Genomic DNA, 15,258 nt, shown 5'->3' with positions numbered 1-15,258 from the left:
CGAAAAAGGTGACCCTGACGTCCGCATCGATGGCAAGTTGTGTTTTGAAAATGGCAGGTACTGCACGAATGGAGGTCACCGCAGCTTGCACATGGTGGTAAAGTGGGACGATGTTGAAAAGCATCGTGTTGAGCATTTCCACGATTTTGGGCATGGCGGGAGACTGGTAGAATGAAGCCGGGCAACCGACTCTCCTGGACGTTGGCCCTCATCCGGAAGGCAGATATGTGAAACGCCCTGTGGAATTGACGATTGGATGGTGGAAGGTAGACGGCTACATAATTATTTGAGGATTCTGCGGCCCTAGCATCATTGATGGCTGAAACTAATGTCAGGTCGGAGCGGGTGAGAAGACGACATTGAAGCTCAAGTCTCGTACCCTGCAGACCAGCTGTTCAAGTAACGAGCGGTCCAGATTTTTCAAAATCACAATCGATGGCACCATCACAACGGGCAGTTACATAATTGTTAATAGTTTCTCCTTCAGCCTGAACCCGCTGATGGAAGTTAAAGCGTCATTCAATAAACGATGATGCAGGGGCAAAGTGTTTCTTCAACTTATCTAGTAACTCTTTCAGTGGCACCTCATAAATAATCTGGGGGCCCACGAGAGCCCTGGCAGGGGTGAACATAGTATTGCCACATGCGTGCAAGAAACAAGCTCTTCATCGAGCTTCAGAAAGTTGGGTAAGATCATTTGCTTGCAGGTAACACTCAAATCATTGCATAAAATGGTCCCAAGTGTCTGTTACTGGATAAAATGGATCAAAGGACTTGAGGGCGTGATCCCTGATAAGACATAATGCATCCTAACCCGAGAAAACAAAGGAAGGGGAAAAAATTACTTGCAGTTTACATAGTCACCTGATGTAACATTGGTGACAAGAACAGCAGCCTAATAAAATAATAAAAAAACCCGCACAGGCCAGCCAACAGCCAAAAAAAGTGCAAAACTTGAGGCGGCGGGGACCATGGCGGAGGCGGTAACTGCGGCGACTCCACAGGCTGCCAAACAGCTGAACAAGACCAGAGGGGCCGGCAAGGGTACTCGAGGTGATGACTTGAGATGGTAGCGGCGGCAGCGGCAGTGACCCTCAAAACCACTGAACAGCCGAGGCAACTGAGAGACCAGCAAGGAGACGAAACGAACCCAAAAGGGGTGGCGGTGGTGGTGATGATGACTGCAGGCCGCCAAACAGCTGAGAAGACCAAAAAAAAACCAACCCAAAGGAGCCCAGGAAATGCTCAGACTCACGGTGGGTAAGAGACAAAAAAACCCCTCTTTGTTGCCAGTGCAAAGTCCTTGCTAGGAAGAAACGAGGAACCAGCCAGTCAGTTGGATTAAAATGTCTTTTATTGCAGGTAGAGGCAACCATGGTTTAATAGGTAGGAAATCAGTGAGTAGACTGCACCCAGCAGCTGTTTATATGTGCTGCTGCTGGCATGATCCTAATTACTGGGCGTGGTCCTAATTACTAAGGCCCCAGGACATAACAAGTTCAAAGTGCTGGTGATTACCTACATGGTTTGGAAGTATCTGAAGGATTGTTTTCTTTCAAGAGTATCTACCCATCCAATTAGGTTAATCAGAATGGGCATGTTCCAGATTCTATCAGCTAAAGAATGTTGATTGGCAGGGACCAGAAGGTGAGCTTTTCTGCAGACTGCTCTTTGGAAGTGTTCCCTTTGGAGATCAGAATGGCCCCAAATCTATACCGATATCTATATCTATAATAATTACCATATTTTTCAGAGTATAAAATGAACCTTTTACTCCCAAGAGAAGGATCAGAAACTGGGTGTGTCTTATACTCTGAATGTAGCCCTGCCAGCCCCCACCCTTTGGAGGTTTTCAGCATCCATACATCGTATTTTTGGATGGTTCCAGGTGGCAGGGATCCTCACTTCCACGCCACCTGGGGAAGGTGAGGACTCAGTTGGTCAAGTGGGCGCTGCACAGAAGGCATAAGGCAAGGTGGCTGGCTATTCACCCGGGGAGGAATGTGTTTTCAGGCAGCAGTGCCGCAATCCCCTCCCCAATGTTGTGGGACAGTTTTGCACATAAGGATGTTAATCCATTAAGTAGCCACAGTTAACCACTATACCTATGAAAAACATAGCAGCAGGCTTTCTTGTAAAATATATTTTCTTATCAAACTGCTTCTCTAAATAAACTCACTTTTCCATGTAAGCACTATAATAAACTATCCGCAATACTATTGTATAACTCTTACTGCATTCACCACTGCAACCACTAAGCACTAAATGCTAACTATAAACCACCCAGCACAAATCACTATAACAAACCACTCTGTAACAAACCATGCAAGGGTGTTCCTCCTTATATAGGTTACAGCCAATAAGATTGCAGCACATTTAGCAAACCCATGATTACATGCTAATTACGGCTTACATCAGCCTTTCCTATGGTTACAAACCATTTGCTTGCGTTGTAATATTACCTCCAGAAATAAACTTATTTGTGACACCCAGTTCCCAAATCGGAGCACAAAAAGTCCAAAAAAGAGTATTGCGTTTCAGGCAGTGGGCAGAACTCTTTCCTCTTCAATTCCAAAAATGGGGCATGCAAGCAGCTGCCCACTGCCCAAAATGTGATGGTCTTTTTTGGTCTCCTCACAACTGACAGTTTGGGGTTTGAAATTCCTGTGTACCTTTTAAACATGCCAGAATTGCCAAAAGAACCGCAATCTCATGCTCTGCAACTTCTTTTCCACACAGTTGGATGCTCTGTTTTTGGAATCGAGGAGGGGATTGTGATGCTGCCGCCTGAAAACATTTTTATCTCCATTCCAAATATGGGGGCATCCAACTGTGTGGAAAGAGAAGTGGCAGGGCATAAGATCTTTTGGCAATGCTGGCCAAATGCTCTTCAATTCCAACTGCTTTTCAATGCTCTTCAATTCCAAAAATGGGGCATGCAAGCAGAGCTGCCCGCTGCCCGAAATGCGATGCTTCTTTTTGGTCTCCGCACAACTGACAGTTTAGATTAGAGATTTCTGCATAATTTCATACTAAGGAGCGGGTCCAGCAGACATGTGGGTTTACTCGCTGTCTTATCCAATTAGAACCAAGCCTTGTCTTTAAAAAAGATTGCTGGATCCGCCCCTTCCCAGAATTCGCTTGGTCCTACTGGCAGAACGCGTGGTGGCTCAGCTCCTCTCGTGATTAACATCTTCCCTCTCAACGACTTCAACTGCAAAACAAAAACATTCACATAAATTCCTTTCAGTTCTTTTATTGTTTACTTTGCAAGGGAATCAGTTTAAATTACGAGCCAGTCCTCTTGGGCTCAGCTCCTGCTTGGAAAAGCTGTGGCGCGACCCCTTGCTCTTTTAAGTACTGCAGCCAGTCGCTGGTCACTCAGCCTATGCCACCGGCGGTCGCATTACAATCTTTTTAAAAAATCTACCCGGCCTTCTTGCAGAGTGGGACAAAAAACATGTCGCTTGTTCAGTCCCCCAGACTTTAGCTTCAAAACTCAGTGCGACGGCCCTTAGTGCCCTCTAAATTTCGGCACCAATGGCTTGTCCACATTACCCGCCTGACACCAAAAAGTCCGCCACAGGCCCAGAGCTAGCCATGAGTCGCTCAGGCTTTTGCTCATTCGCTAGGCCTCTCACCTCCACATAGTGATTAATCACAGAGGCTTAGCCACTCTGTATTCTTTAACTTGTTTTTGGAGTCGCTTCAAATTGTCTCTGGGTGGCAGATGCTCCTGGGGTAAGTAGCTTGGGCCCTTTCCTCTTTGGGATTTTATTCTTTTTTGTGCTTCTCCCTTAGTTGGCTCAGCCTTGTTAATCCAGACCATGGCTTCCAGAATCTCCAAGAAAAACACCTCTGGCGCAAAAGACTGCAGGAATCTGGGCTTTCTGGGATGAAATAGAGCCAACCCCTCAAGCCTTCTCATCTCTAGGGGCACTTAACATAACAAGACCCACTAGAGCCGAGAAAAGACATGATAAAACGCTTCAAGAACTTCATGAACAGTCAGCCAAATGCCTAAGAGTACAGGCCCAAGTGCATGTCAGTTCACCTGAGCCCACAGATCTGCTTCCCCCCGGTGACCAAGTCCTCTCACTTGATGAGCCTAACCCAGGGGTCGGCAAAGTACAGCTCATGAGCCACATGCGGCTCTTTGGGCCCTCTGTTGTGGCTCCCTGTCCCATCACTGACTAACTCCATCCCTTGCTGCTTTTAGTACTTTAGATATTTTTGGAAATCTGGGCTGAAGAACGTTTGCAAGCCACTGCATACATTTCCCTTTGGGCGATCCTTCCCTCCAGTGGGGTAAGTGGGGGGGAGGTCATGTGACTGGGTGGAAGTGAGTGACATCTTGTTGGCCATGCCCACCCACGTTTTGTGGCTCCAGGTGTTTTGTTTTCTCTGGGAAACTGGCCCAAGTGGCTCTTTGACCATTTAAGTTTGCCAACCCTTGGCCTAACCTAAACAGGCCCCAGCCGAATCTCTGCGGTTTAGATCCAGTAGGGTCAGAGATTAGTGTAGATGATCTCCCAGCACCAAGCCCATCCCAAGCCTATAGGGTGGACTTAGATCTTTCTCTGCCTAACCTACCTCCTGAATTCCAATCTATGTTTTCTGTTGTCTCAAGCCATTGATGCCAAGTTTATAGCCCTCAGTGTGCCCCCCCTCCTCATCCACAAACCCTTAGGACTAGGCCATTGAGCTCCTTTTCAACCTAGAGGCCTCCAGTCCAGTACTCGGATTCCTCCTCAAAAGGACAATGAGGATGACGAAGATCAGGAGGATAGGGATGACCCTTTTCAAGGCCTCTCTGAGAATGACAAGTCTCAATTCAAAGCTCCTTCTTCCTCTGCCACCCCCCCCCCCCCGGTTATTAGATCTTTACTATATAAAGCTAGAGTGACTATGGGCCTAACTGCTCAAGACCAGCCTACCCCATCCACTTCCGCTTCTTAAGAAGAAAGCTGCTCATTCTTCATGGAGGAGCAGGAAGACACCAATGTCATCCCTATGCCAAAACTGTTTAAAGAGGCCTTACTCAAACAATGGGACCATCCCACTTCAGGATCTAATCCCTCTTCTAGGGACAAGAATCTGTATAAAGTCTCATCTTATGAAGAGCTCCTTTTCTTTGGTAAGGTGGATGAATCAATCAAGATCCTCCATTCAGTGACGGCCATGCCAGGCGAGGCAGAGGAGATCCTGAAACCGAAGACAAATGTCTGGAGAAGATGCTCAAGAAAAGTTTCTTCGCTGATTCTTGGGCCATAAAATCCACAGCAGCAGCCTCATTCTTCACAAGGGCTATGCTTCTCTGGTTGCAGTGACTTCAACACCACATTCCGCCTGATGATCTGCAGGATCAACAAGACCCAAAAAAGGTATTTGCTGTGGCTCAGTATGTAGCAGATGCCACGCTGCAGGCTTCCATGTTTTCAGCCAAATCAGTGGCAGCCTCCACTGTAGCCAAAAGGCTTCTCTGGCTCCACCCCTGGCAAGCAGGGTCAGACAAAAGTGGCAACTCACCATGGGGCCCCTCAAGCACAAGAATCTCTTTGGAGACTTGCTTGACCCATTATAGAGACCACGGACAAGAAGATCCTTGGGTCCACTATAAAAAAAAGCAGCCAAAGCCCAGCAGCTCTTTTGGTGGCCCTTTCACTAACTGGACCAGGGCTTTGCCTACCAAAGAACCTCAAGTCAGTAGTACTCCCGATTCCGATCTCAGATAGATCCTCCAGGGGCAGGGGTGCCCAGAACCAGAGAGTTCTTCCTCCTCTAAATCTAATTGGTCTCCAATTAGAATTTCTAGCCTTTCCTCCCAAGCACTTAATTTCTTGCCTGTACCCCAGGTCTCCAGCAACCTACCTCTGTATGGAGGAAGCTATTCTTCATCTCTTATCCATTAGAGCCATCCAGCTAGTCCCCTCTTCTTAAAGAGGTCTGGGCTTCTACTCCATCCTCTTCATGGTCCCTAAGACATCAGGAGAATGGAGGACAATTCTGGACCTGAAACGCTTAAATAATTACATCAGGTACAAGAGGTTTAAGATGCATTCCCTTTCCTCTATTCTGGCATCCATCCATCCAGGAGATTTCATGGCTTCCCTTGACCTCACAGAAGCGTATCTCCATATGCCTATTCTCAAGGGTCATAGGCAATTCCTCTGTTTTGCCTTTCAAGGCAGACAGTATCAATACAGAGCCATGCCCTTTGGTCTGTCTTACCCCCATGTTTCTATCAAACTCCTAGGCTCCCTAGGAGCTCATATACTGTATGAGCTATTCCAATTCATATACAATGCTATTTGGATGACATATTAATTCACAGTCCATCCAGACAGGGTACCCTTTCAGATCTCCGACCTCCATGTCAATCTTACAAGAGCATGGCTTTTCAATTAATATAGCTAAAAGCCATCTCGCTCCATCCACTACTCTCCAACATTTGAGAACAGTGATAGACTCTGTCCAAACTAAAGTTTTCCTCCCTCCTGAAAGGAAGACCAGTATTAGAGACCTCATTTCCCAAGTCAAATTTCAAAAGAGAGTTCCTTTTGCAACTCTCTCTTCCCTCCTGGGGAAGATGGTATCTTGCACTGGGGTCATTCTCTGGGCACGCCTTCACGCCAGAGACCTCCAATGGCTTCTGTTACCCTTCCAGAGGTCGGGGACCAGCAACTCTTCTCGCAACATTGCCATTCCACCAACCGATTTGAGATTCCTTTCATGGTGGCTCTCTGGCCCTGGACATGGGGTCCCTCTTCAGGATTCAAGACCAATTCATCATCACCACGGATGCCAGCCTGTCGGCCTGGGGAGCCCATGTAACAGGTTTGATATCAGCGGAGTAGGCCTCCCGGTCGATAAATTGGCTAGAGATGAGGACAGTCTTCCTGTCTCAGCAATTCAGACAACACATCAGGAACCAACGTGTCCTGATCTTGATGGACAACATGGCCACGAAGAACCACATCTGCCACTAGGGAGGTACTCGTTCTAAAGCAGGAAGCACTGAAACCACATCTTGGGGGTTCTCAATCTTCACACGGACTGGCTCTCCCGCAAAGCCCTGGATCCGGGAGAGTGGATGCTACACCCAGTGTTCCCTGTAATTTTTTTTCGGGGTGGGCAGAAAAGTATAGTGTCTGAGTGGCAGTCCCTTCGGGACTGGGCGGCATAAAAGTATAAATAAATAAATAAACAAATAAACAAATAAATAAAGTGTGGGCGTGCGCTATCACACATGAGCAAGTTCTTGCAGCCATAATTCTATATTTTCAATAGTTTATTTTCAAATACACAGTAATCATTCAACACTCCAAACTAACTAAGATTAGCCTCTCACAACAGCCATTGCAAATTATAAATCTTTCCCTCTAGAAATGCCAAGATGTATTTGAGAACTTTAGGTTTAGTCTGTCATTCTCACATTGATGATGACCATTCCATCTTTGTCTTTGTCCATTCTCAAATACATCTTGTATTTCTAGAGGGAAAGATTTATAATTTGCAATAGCTGTTGTAAGAGGCTAATCTTAGGTAGTTTGCAGTGCTTAAGTGGGTGCTAGAACAAATCAAATATAATAAATTAACCATACCTATTGGTACATCCAGACTTTATCTTTCTCTCCCTGCCTTTCTCCCTCTTTCTCTCCCTTTTCCCTCTCTCTATCCTATTTTCCTCCTCTCCCTCCTTTCTATCTCATCCTCCCTCTTTCCTTTCTATCTCTCCCTCCCTCTTCCCTTTCTATCTTTCTCTCCCTCTTTCCTTTCTATCTTTCTATCCCTGCCTTTCTCCCTCTTTTTCTCCCTTCCTTTTCCCTCTCTCTATCCTACTTCCCCCCTCTCCCTCCTTTCTATCTCATCCTCCCTCTTTCCTTTCTCCCTCTTTCCTTTCTATCTCTTCCTCCCTCTTCCATTTCTTTCTCTCCCTCTTTCCTTTCTCCCTCTTTCCTTTCTCCCTCTTTCATTTCTATCTTTCTTTCTCTCCTTTCTCCCTCTTTCATTTCTATCTTTCTTTCTCTCCTTTCTCCCTCTTTCTCTCCCTTCCTTTTCCCTCTCTCTATCCTACTTCTCCCTCTCCCTCTTGTCTATCTCATCCTCCCTCTTTCCTTTCTCCCTTTCTCTCCCTCTTTCCTTTCTATCTTTCTCTCCCTCTTTCCTTTCTATCTTTCTCTCCCTCTTTCCTTTCTCCCTCTTTCCTTTTTATCTTTCTCTCCCTCTTTCCTTTCTCTTTCTGTCCCAGCCTTTCTCCCTCTTTCCCTTCATCTCTCCCTCACTCTTTATCTCAATTCCCTCTTTCTCCCCAGGCTGCTGTGCCTGCCCTGCAGCCCCACCACAGACGGACTGCCTTAACATCGGCGCCCCCCTCCCACACGCTGCAGCTCCTGCACCATCGTCACACACACACCCCACACACGCTGCGTTTCTCCCTGCCTTTCTCCCTCTTTCCCTTCATCTCTCCATGCACACGCTGCAGCTCCCGGACCATCGGCGGCACACACACACACGCACGCACACACCACACACGCTGCGTTTCTCCCTGCCTTTCTCCCTCTTTCCCTTCATCTCCACGCACACGCTGCAGCTCCCGGACCATCGGCGGCACACACACGCGCACACACCACACATGCTGCGTTTCTCCCTGCCTTTCTCCCTCTTTTCCTTCATCTCTCCACGCACATGCTGCAGCTCCCGGACCATCGGCGGCACACACACACATGCACACACCGCACACACGCTGCGTTTCTCCCTGCCTTTCTCCCTCTTTCCCTTCATCTCTCCACGCACATGCTGCAGCTCCCGGACCATCGGCGGCACACACACACGCACACACACCCCACACACACTGAGTTTCTCCCAACTTTTCTCCCTCTTTCCCTTCATCTCTCCACGCACACGCTGCAGCTCCCGGACCATCGGCGGCACACACACACACCCCACGCACACGCTGCAGCTGCCGGACGGCCGGCGGCACACACACACACACTCTGCACACGCTGCAGCTCCCGGACCATCGGCGGCACCCCCCCCCACGCACGCGCTGCAGTTCCCGGACGACTGGCGGCACACACACACACCGCACACGCTGCAGCTCCCAGACGGACGGCGGCACCCCCCCCTGAACATGCTGCAGCTCCTGGACAGGCGGCGGCACACACACACACACCCCCTGCACATACTGCAGCTCCCGGCCGGCGGCACACACACCCCACACATGCTGCAGCTCCTGGACAGACGGCGGCACCCCCCCCTCACACACACATGCTGCAGCTCCCGGACCATCGGCGGCACACACAGACACCCCCCACACATGCTGTGGCTCCCGGACGTTCGGCACCCCCCCACTATGGATGCTTAGAGGCCTAGCGGCGGGCCACCGCTAGGCCTCTTACCTTTCTCCGGCTCCCTGTCCGGACAGTTGTCACCATTCCCCACCCCCATGGATGCTGCGACTCCCGATCGTCGCTGGCATCCCCCCCATGGATGCTTAGAGGCCTAGCAGCGGGCTGTGCCACTAGACCTCTTAGCTTTCCACGGCCCCGTCGTGGCCCCCCACTCCCAGTGCCCCACCCCACGGACGCTTAGAGGAGAGTCCCGGCAATTTTCTTATCTTGCCCGCCGGCAGCTAAACAACCGTTTGGCTGCGGGGGGGATGGGGAGGAGAAAATCCAGGATTTAAGGGGCGGGGAAGAAAGCGGGCCTGCAATTGGGCCCTTTCTTTCCCGCCTTTCCTTAAGGAACTGTGACTGCCCTATGTTTGTAGAGCAGCAACAGTTCTCATTTCAAATTCCAGCGCGGAGGTCGGTCCTCCGCGCTAAATTTGAAATTCCCAGTCTGAGAGGTAAAAACCTCTGCGCCATAGCGCACTGCGCAGCTTAGAGGGAACTATGCACCCAGATCTATTTCAACAGATCTGCCTCAAGTTTGGTCTCCCGTCACTAGACCTATTCATGACCACCGACAGCACTCAACTCCCTCGATTCTACTTCCCATCTCTGGGAGCAGAGGCCATCAACGTCCTCAGAACTCCCTGGCCTCGGGATGTACTCTATGCCGTTCCCCCAATCCCAATAATTGCGGACTTGATCCTCAAAGTCATACTTGAAGAAGCCCAGGTGATTGTAGTGGCTCTACCCTGGCCACAGGATGACTGGTTCGTGGATCTTCAACATCTCTCGTCGAGGCCCCTTGGCGACTCCCCATTTTGGTGGATATGCTGCAGCAGTGTGCCTCTCATCATCCAGGGTGGTTCCTCCTGACAGTTTGGCCGTTATCCAGCACGATCTAGACTTAATGAGTCTACAATCCAGACGCCATTGAGGTCATATGAACATCCAGAAGAATGACTACTAACCGAATATACAACCATATCTGATTTAAGTTCCATGAGTGGTGTCTTCAGGAGAATTTCTCTCCCATCTGCATTCCAATCCACAGGATTGTCTCTTTCCTAATGAAAGTGTTCCATCAAGGACTTTCAGTCAATACCATTCGCAGACATCTTGCAGCCTTATCCTCATTCCTCACTGGACCTCGCACAGAGCCATTCTGAAATTTCCTTGAAATTTAAGAGTTATTGAAAGGTATTTCAAACCTCAGACCTCCCATTGTCCACAGATACTCTAACTGGAACTTACCTCAGGTCCTGGCTTCACTCATACATGCTCCATATGAACCGCTTAGAGCACTTTCTCTCTGTCATCTGTCATACAAGGTATCCTTCCTGATAGTCATCTCCTCGGACAGACGCATATCGAAACTGGCAATACTCTTCATCTGGCAAAATCTATTCAAGTTCCACCCAGACAAGGTAGTCTTCTGCTTGGATACCACCTTCCTCCTCATCTTACCCTGTTCCCTGTACAAATCTGGATCACCATCTCTCTATCAGATGTCACATGTTAGCAGGGCCGCCATCAGGAATTTTGGGGGCCCATACAGCCTAAGTGTCTGGGGCCCCCCTCCCTGCCATTTTAAAACTAATTTATTTTGTGACATACCAATTATGTATTAAATTTACCTTTCACAAAAAAAATTAAACCCTGCCGCTACAAAAAGGTACACTTGATTGACAAGTTAATATGAGTCATTTTGTTAAATCTTTTGGTCAAGTATGTTTATTACTATAGTGCAAATATGACATCATAAAGGAAAGCACAGTGAACTGTAAACATATACAAATACTCACTAGACAACACAACATATAACAAATGATACTCTTGCAAAGTAAAAGGTAGTACAGTGATCCCTCAATTTTCGCGATCTCGATCTTCGTGAAACGCTATATCGCGATTTTTCAAAAAATATTAATTAAAAATATTTTCCCACCCGATGACGTCACTCTCTTCCTTTCTCATCTTTCTTTCTCTCTCTCTTTCTCTATCTTGCTTCTTCCTCTCTCACATTCTCTTTCTCCCTCTCTCATCTCTTTCTTTCCTTCTCTCTCTTTCTCTATCTCTCCCCCTCTTGCTCTCGAGCGGCACGTGGGCGGCGGGGAAGACCCAGGGAAGGTTCCTTCGGCCGCCCAGCAGCTGATCTGCTCGGCAGCGCCGCAGCAGCGAGGAGCCGAAGATCCGGGTTTCCCCTTTGCGTGGGTTAAGGTCATTCTGGATCTAGGGAATTATAGGGCTCTATATAGAAAAGTCTCCTGAATATTTATACGCCCACGCAAAGGGGAAACCCCGATCTTCAGCTCCTCGCTGCTGCGGCGCTGCCGAGCAGATCAGCTGCTGGGCGGCCGAAGGAACCTTCCCTGGGTCTTCCCAGGTGCGGAAGTAAAAACACCATCTGCGCATGCACGGCCATGGAAAAAAAAGGGCGCGCATGCGCAGATGGTGTTTTTACTTCCGCACCACTATATCACGAAAAATCGATTATCGCGAGGGGTCTTGGAACGGAACCCTCGCGATAATCGAGGGATCACTGTAGTGGCAAGTGCTTTTTGTTCTCCATACATATTTAAGCTTGATGCCAGCAACTTCATGAGAGCTTAGGGATAACCCACTGTATTTTAATTCATTTATTAATTATTATTTAGCATATAGCAATAGCTTTGGGGATGGTGTGATTTTCCACTGACTAAGCTACTTTGTTAGGCAGGTATATTTATACACATTTATCACATGAATACAAATGCAAAACTTGACTACTTCCCAATTAGATCATTTTGGTTGAACAAATAAAGTCATCAGCTTTTAATTAAAATCAATATGCCTCTGTCTTCTATTTTACACAAAGATTTCCACAAGCAAATTGCAAAAAAACAGTAACAAGGCAACAAAACACCCAATCAGTAAGAGAAACATTCTTGGAAGTATTTAAAACTGGGTCACATATTCCAGCTATATATGATACATTAAAAAAAAAATCATTTTATAAAATACTGCAACCACACTATCAGAGTTGCCAGCCAGAGGGTATGGAATCTACGGAGAGGGGCGGCATACAAATCTAATAAATAAATAAATAAATTTCCTTTAAATAGCTTGTTCCTTTCATCAGTTACACCTTGCTACAATATTTCAGCAATGAACAGTCTAGCATCATAATTTACTAGCAATACTTTACATTGCCATATTACATGACATAATGCACTACGCACCAGAATCAACTATGTCTAGTATTTTACATTGATTATTTATACCACTTTCAGTACTATTAAATAACAGCATAAAGCCTATGTTGACGACTCAGCTACCTGACCAAATTCATTGTAATTACACACCAAGAGAACATTGGCATGCAAAAAAAGAGGAGAGATAACCCCTCAAGTTTAATCACCCATGTCTAGGTAAGACTTGAAAGCCTGAAACACCGGTGCTCCCTGTCTAATGCGGCACAGCAGTGACACTGAGTAAGGCTCTTGAAGCTATTTATCTGCATGTACTCAAGAAGTACTCGTGAAAGCTACAACCGGGCAGGCATCATGGAGCAGCCTTTTGACACCTGCTAGTTGATGCTCTTCCCCTATAATATGGCATTGCAATGGGCGCCCGCTCCAACTTTTAAGGAGCTCAAGGAAGGAATGAAGGGAGGGAGGGAGGGAAGGAGGGAGAGAGGGAAAGAAGGAAGAAAGGGAAGGATGGCGAGAGAAGGAAGGAAGAAGGGAGGGAGGGAAAGAAGGAAGGGAGGAGGGAGGGAGGGAGAGGGAAAAAAGGAAGGAGGGAAGGAGGGAGGGAGAGAGGGAAAGAAGGGAAGGAGGGAGGGAAGGAAGGAAGGAGCCAGGCCCATTGCAGTAACGCCTAACCCTCTCCGGTGGATCTCCTCCCGTGGATCACTGAGGGAATCAAACTCCCCCGCCCCCTTTCTATCAAGTTCGCAGCACCCACGCCTATCTATTCCGTGCAGTTGCTCTTCCTCCTGATGGTGGAGAAGCCCGGTAGTAAAATACAGTGTATGCCACGGCGCTCGCCTTGGCCACTAAACAGACCAAAGAGACTATGCATAAACTGCCGGCGCTGCCCCCCACTCCTCCCCCCCTGGATTTCCTCTTTCCCCCACCGATTTCCCCTTATTCCCCCTGCAAACAGCGCGGAGGGACTCGGCTTCTCACCTCCCGCTCACCGCCTCCTGGTTCCTGGCCATACTTGTCCTCTTCTGATGCCGGCTGTTCTCTCTCCGGCATCCGGGCTAGGCGGCTCAGGGGACGGCGCGGCGCTTTCCCCCGGGCCCCAGTACAGCCCGGTCTTCACGCTGGGAAGGAGCCAATTCAGACGGGCGCAGAGGCATAACTACCATGCACTTTGAAAGTGCCGCGCTCAGCAGGGGCAGAGCGGGGAGGAGCCACGGCATGTGGGAAAGTGCTGTGCTAAGATCTCACATTGCCTGCGCGGCCGGTACAGGTCTTCTTCAATCGCTGGGCCCCCCTCATGGCCGGGCCCCTGACGCCACTATCAGTAGTACTGCCCTATTGGCGGCCCTGTATGTTAGACCTCACCAGAGCGCTGCACATATACATTCAACAAACCAAGGCCTTCCGCAGATCTGAAGCCCTGTTCATGGCCTATTACTCCAGGTCCTTCGGATCCAAGGTCTCTTCCACCATCTTAGGCCGTTGGATATGAGGGGCAATTGCCAAGGCTTACAAATCTGCCTCCCTGCCCATTCCAAGAGGCATTGTGGCTCATTCTACTAGGAGTGCAGCCACATCAGCAGCTTGGGCCACCCAAGCTCCCCTGGAAGAGGTCTGCAAAGCTGCCACTTGGTCCACTCCTAATTCTTTAATCCGCTACTACAAGATCGATTCCTACACTTCAGCAGACACAGACTTTGGCCAGAAAGTCCTTCAGGCAGTTATCTCTCATGACACTTGAACTACTCCCTCCCTAGGGAAACCTCTATTGGGTATGTCCTACGTGACTGCTGGACCCCCTCCTTAGTACAGAAAATAGACATTGGACACTTAACTGAACGCCTTTTCTGATACGCTGAGTGGGTGCAGCAGTCACTTCCTTCCCTATGTTTCACCTTTTTTCCTATCTATTACTTAACCGTGCTTTCTTCCAACCGAGATTATAGCATCCTTTGAGCCACCACCATTGAGCCAAGTCTAGATTCGTGAGTTCTGGGAAGGGGTGGATTCAGCAATCTTTTAAAGACAAGGCTTGGTCCTGATTGGATAGGGCAGCAAGCAAACCCACATGACTGCTGTACCTGCTCAGTGTATGAGAAGAGGCATTCAGATAAGTGTCAAACTCCTATTTTAAAGATGCCAGCATTGCCAAAAGAACATGTGGTCTGCAACTTCCTTTCCACACAGTTAGATGGCCCGAATTTGGAATGGGGATGAAAATGTTTTCAGGTGGCAGCACCGCGATCCCGATTCCAAAACAGTGTCCAACTGTGTGGAAAGGAAGTTGCAGAGCATGAGTTTGCAGTTCTTTTGGCAATGTTGTCATCTTTAAAAGCTATGCAGGAATCTCAAATCCCAAACTGTCAGTTGTCACTTCATCTCACCATGCCAGCATTTAAAATGAGATAGAGAACATGGCAGTGATGTTTATTCACTGTGTCAACTTTGTAACTTTTTTTTGCTTTCAGGTTCTGCTATATTTATTTAGAATGTATAATTTTTTAATTTAAAACTGTTTTAAATCCTACAGATTTTGATTTTCTACATCTCAGGTGTTGCAGAATTGCAGTGGAATGTAAATAAATAAAATTTATGAGCCATTGGGTTTTTCTTTTAGAACTCTCCATTCCCTCATGCTTTTCGATATAGAAAGCTTTCCTTCCTTCCTCCCTCCCTTT

The 15,258-nt window shown here is 47.9% G+C and overlaps 1 protein-coding gene across 7 annotated transcripts in view; it reads left to right on the top strand.

Moving 5' to 3' along the window:
- The window catches only part of LOC139152918 (golgin subfamily A member 4-like), a 253,930-nt gene that overhangs the window by 35,607 nt on the left and 203,065 nt on the right, over nucleotides 1–15,258 (top strand). The window lies entirely within an intron of this gene.

This window comes from Erythrolamprus reginae, chromosome Z (genome assembly GCF_031021105.1).
Source record: "Erythrolamprus reginae isolate rEryReg1 chromosome Z, rEryReg1.hap1, whole genome shotgun sequence".
Lineage (NCBI taxonomy): Eukaryota > Metazoa > Chordata > Lepidosauria > Squamata > Dipsadidae > Erythrolamprus > Erythrolamprus reginae.
Note: the sequence above shows the minus strand (reverse complement) of the source record. Positions and strands in the feature narration are given on the sequence as shown.